The following is a 5000-nucleotide window of genomic DNA, read 5'->3' on the forward strand; positions in this document are numbered from 1 at the left end:
TAATATACGCTATTGGAGCTGGAATTACCGCGGCTGCTGGCACCAGACTTGCCCTCCAATAGATACTCGTTAAAGGATTTAAAGTGTACTCATTCCGATTACGGGGCCTCGGATGAGTCCCGTATCGTTATTTTTCGTCACTACCTCCCCGTGCCGGGAGTGGGTAATTTGCGCGCCTGCTGCCTTCCTTGGATGTGGTAGCCGTTTCTCAGGCTCCCTCTCCGGAATCGAACCCTGATTCCCCGTTACCCGTTACAACCATGGTAGGCGCAGAACCTACCATCGACAGTTGATAAGGCAGACATTTGAAAGATGCGTCGCCGGTACGAGGACCGTGCGATCAGCCCAAAGTTATTCAGAGTCACCAAGGCAAACGGACCGGACGAGCCGACCGATTGGTTTTGATCTAATAAAAGCGTCCCTTCCATCTCTGGTCGGGACTCTGTTTGCATGTATTAGCTCTAGAATTACCACAGTTATCCAAGTAACGTGGGTACGATCTAAGGAACCATAACTGATTTAATGAGCCATTCGCGGTTTCACCTTAATGCGGCTTGTACTGAGACATGCATGGCTTAATCTTTGAGACAAGCATATGACTACTGGCAGGATCAACCAGGGAGCTGCGTCAACTAGAGCTGAGCAGCCGGCCGCCCGGGAGTGTGTCCCAGGGGCCCGCGCGAACACGCAAGCGTCCGCTCAATTATTCTGCAAACAGGAGGAGGCTGAGCTCCCCTGCACAATACACCTCGAAACCCTCTCAGGTCCCGGCGGCGCGCAGCGCCGTCCTAAGTACTTGGTCGGGTTCGAGAGAGGCGCAATCGCCCGGAGTTAGGCGAGTAGACGCTTTAGGTGCGACCACCCGTGCTCCCAACTGAGCTTGCCGCTGCCGACAGAGGCCCGGGAGCGTGCTGTCGTGGCATTGCCGGCGGGAGACAACACGCGCCACCTACGGTGACCGGCAGCTCCAACGCCAGCGCCACAGAAGGGCAAAGGCCCCACGTGGGTGCCGAAGCGAACTCTCCCAGCACAGCGCACGTGCCAACACGTCTGCACAACTGCGATACAAACCACCAGCGAGAACCGCTGGGGCGACCGAGCAGCAGACGGCGTCGCGGCGCCGAGTGCCGGGCGGCGGCGCATCCTCAACGCACACAGTCCTCAGTCGGACCAGCACACTGCAGATGTCCACCGCGCTTCGCACCGGGCCCGCGAGGACCCACTTTGGCCGCCCGGCGCCGCGCGCAGGGTGCCCCGGCGCGCAGCTGCGCCGCCTGCCGCGTCCGTCGGCCGGCGCGCCTGCCACTGGGCGCCCCCACCAGCCGGCTGTAGCGCGTGCGCCCACGCACCGCGCGGCCAGCACGCCGGGCGGCCCCCCCTCACCGGCCGGGGACGGTCCCACCCAGCCACCGCCGCGTATCGCTTCACACACAGATTTGCCCTTACTGATTTACCTCCAGCAACAACAACCGCACCACAATGGGTTTACCAGTTGTTCATTTGCGTAACGTCACCAGCAAACGTAGACGTCCATCCCAGTTTGCAAATGCAACGATTATTGCATACCTGTCTGTTAGGTGCCACGACACACTACGTCTGCCCACATACACGCAACAAAATGTGCACGACTAGAGAACACGTGGGAGGTGGCCCCCTACGTATGCGATGTCCATTACGACACCGACTGTCAACCAGCATCTGTACCATGTCGCAGATGTGGAACGCGGTGCACCATGCTATCACACTGTGTGAGAAGAGACGACTACGTTTGAATACACGCGCCACTACATCAACAGACGGCTCATGCTGATCGCCATCCAGGGCGTCCGTTACTCCCACACGTCTCTATGGCGTACCACACTGCAATGTAGCTGTTATGGGGAGACGGCACGTGGCTGAGTGCACAACATTTGGACCGTATGGTTCGCTGTTGTTGGGCGCAGTCGTTGTACGGTCACACATGTGCCACAGCGTATCATTCAGTACATACGGACCTATGTGCAGTACAATGTGAGGGTTAAGCTTACGACATCAGCGGACAGTGGACACAGGCCGTACCACGACGTAGACTGAGCGCTTCGACATGCGAATGCCAGTGAACAGCTGCGAAGGGCATTGAACACGCAAGCACCTGAACGACCAGCGTGCGAAGGCAGGGGGGGGGGAGGGGGGGGCGATGTACATCCTGCAGTCGTCCACATTACAGTGTACAGCGGGAGCATGTAAAAAGTAAGCAACACTTGCGAAGTGTTGAACATGAAACGATACACAAGAGGGTGGGCGGTGCGAGTAGCGAACTATATTCAGAGGGTTGTGGTTAGACAACACTAGATTAATGTAACGTGTCATATGCCAATTACAGAGCAGGTTAAGGCACAACGTGGGTTAGGTTAAGGCACAACGTGGGTTAGGTTAAGGCACAACGTGGGTTAGGTTAAGGCACAACGTGGGTTAGGTTAAGGCACAACGTGGGTTAGGTTAAGGCACAACGTGGGTTAGGTTAAGGCACAACGTGGGTTAGGTTAAGGCACAACGTGGGTTAGGTTAAGGCACAACGTGGGTTAGGTTAAGGCACAACGTGGGTTAGGTTAAGGCACAACGTGGGTTAGGTTAAGGCACAACGTGGGTTAGGTTAAGGCACAACGTGGGTTAGGTTAAGGCACAACGTGGGTTAGGTTAAGGCACAACGTGGGTTAGGTTAAGGCACAACGTGGGTTAGGTTAAGGCACAACGTGGGTTAGGTTAAGGCACAACGTGGGTTAGGTTAAGGCACAACGTGGGTTAGGTTAAGGCACAACGTGGGTTAGGTTAAGGCACAACGTGGGTTAGGTTAAGGCACAACGTGGGTTAGGTTAAGGCACAACGTGGGTTAGGTTAAGGCACAACGTGGGTTAGGTTAAGGCACAACTTGGGTTAGGTTAAGGCACAACGTGGGTTAGGTTAAGGCACAACTTGGGTTAGGTTAAGGCACAACTTGGGTTAGGTTAAGGCACAACTTGGGTTAGGTTAAGGCACAACTTGGGTTAGGTTAAGGCACAACTTGGGTTAGGTTAAGGCACAACTTGGGTTAGGTTAAGGCACAACTTGGGTTAGGTTAAGGCACAACTTGGGTTAGGTTAAGGCACAACTTGGGTTAGGTTAAGGCACAACTTGGGTTAGGTTAAGGCACAACTTGGGTTAGGTTAAGGCACAACTTGGGTTAGGTTAAGGCACAACTTGGGTTAGGTTAAGGCACAACTTGGGTTAGGTTAAGGCACAACTTGGGTTAGGTTAAGGCACAACTTGGGTTAGGTTAAGGCACAACTTGGGTTAGGTTAAGGCACAACTTGGGTTAGGTTAAGGCACAACTTGGGTTAGGTTAAGGCACAACTTGGGTTAGGTTAAGGCACAACTTGGGTTAGGTTAAGGCACAACTTGGGTTACATTGCGGTACAAATTGCGTTACATTGCGGTACAAATTGCGTTACATTGCGGTACAAATTGCGTTACATTGCGGTACAAATTGCGTTACATTGCGGTACAAATTGCGTTACATTGCGGTACAAATTGCGTTACATTGCGGTACAAATTGCGTTACATTGCGGTACAAATTGCGTTACATTGCGGTACAAATTGCGTTACATTGCGGTACAAATTGCGTTACATTGCGGTAGAAATTGTGGTACAAATTGCGTTACGAATTTGGTTAGGTTAAGGTGCAAAATGGGTTAGGTTAAGGTGCGAAATGGGTTGGATTACAGTACACAACGTGGTAAGAGAGTGTGTTGTTGGGGGGGGGGGCCGAGGTTCGTTGGTAGTGATCATTGTAAGTGAATGTCTGAGGCAGCGTCAGTATGTCACAGCAGTTATGTCTCGTCAGGATGCGCTTATGCGCTTTTCGCTCGTGACTGGAGGCGCGCCGCGTCTGTGGTTGCGGCACACCTGTGTGATTCATTCCTGCCATTGTTTCTGTGCCGTAACAGGTGGCAGTGTGGTGGTGTTGGGTGCACCCCTGTGTAGGACATGTGTGGGTGTTGGTGGCTTATCTGAGCAGTTGTGGATGTCGGACGGGTGGGATATTCTATTTTAGAATTGGACTCCCTGGTGTGGTTATCATAGTGTGGATGGTGTACTGTGGCGGAGAGGATGCACCGGACGTTGGTCCATGCTGGTGCTTACATATTGTATCTGTGTCTGTTACAGGCAGAGAGTAATGTGTGATAGAGTGTCTCGCTGAGGTGTGGTTCATATTGTGTGCACAGACTTACAGCATGTATAGGGACAGCGGGAATTTGGCATATTGGATATAACTCTTCGTGAAACGCAAGATATAGGGGTGGATTGCAACGTACGAGTGCGGGAAGAGTCCGCCGTTCATCCGCTGGAGTTGCGATTTCGGCGGTTGGGGTGGGGCACGTGCGGGTGCGGGTGCGGGTGCGGGTGGGGTGATTGTCGGTTGACTACTTCGTGCGACGCAGGCACTGGCGTTCGGGTTCCTGTGGTGGACAGATGATGCAGGCTTTGTGGGTGGCGTCGGAAAATGGGTACTGTGGGACCTAGCGATGTCGTAGTCGGGGTGGCGTCTCATAGATGGCGGTATCGTCGGTGCAGCAGGTCATGTTTCGGGAGACTTGCAGATGGCGGTATTTGGTTTTCGTGTTGCGCGCGACATGGTGGACGTCGTGTCGTCCGATTCGCGTAGATGGGGCTATTGCATGTGGTTTCGTCACATTGTCATAGATGGCGATGCTGTGGTTTGGCAGTATGGTTGGTGTAGTTCCGTTGGATTCCTGTAGATGGAGGTGTCGTTTCTGGGCCAGACGGCAATGTAGTTTGGTCACATTCTCATAGATGGCTGTGTTGTGTCTGTGGGTGGCGGTGTCAGCGTCGTCCCATAGAGGGCGGTATGGTCTGTTTATTGTGGACGTTGATGTCAGGACCAGAGGGCGCGCGCGAACCGTTGCCCATATTTTCCTACCCTCCTATTACTCGTTGTAGATCTATAACACTGCCCAGCGTTG

General features: G+C 53.5%; 1 non-coding gene across 1 annotated transcript in view; it reads right to left on the bottom strand.

Annotated features, from left to right (window-relative positions):
• The window catches only part of LOC126126717 (small subunit ribosomal RNA), a 1909-nt gene extending 1287 nt beyond the window's left edge, over window positions 1-622 (bottom strand). The window contains exon 1 of the ribosomal RNA XR_007526841.1: window positions 1-622. This exon is cut by the window's left edge and continues 1287 nt beyond it. This is a non-coding gene — a ribosomal RNA (small subunit ribosomal RNA).
• Window positions 623-5000: the final 4378 nt, after the last annotated feature.

Source organism: Schistocerca cancellata, unplaced genomic scaffold (assembly GCF_023864275.1).
Source record: "Schistocerca cancellata isolate TAMUIC-IGC-003103 unplaced genomic scaffold, iqSchCanc2.1 HiC_scaffold_463, whole genome shotgun sequence".
Taxonomy (NCBI): Eukaryota; Metazoa; Arthropoda; class Insecta; order Orthoptera; family Acrididae; genus Schistocerca; species Schistocerca cancellata.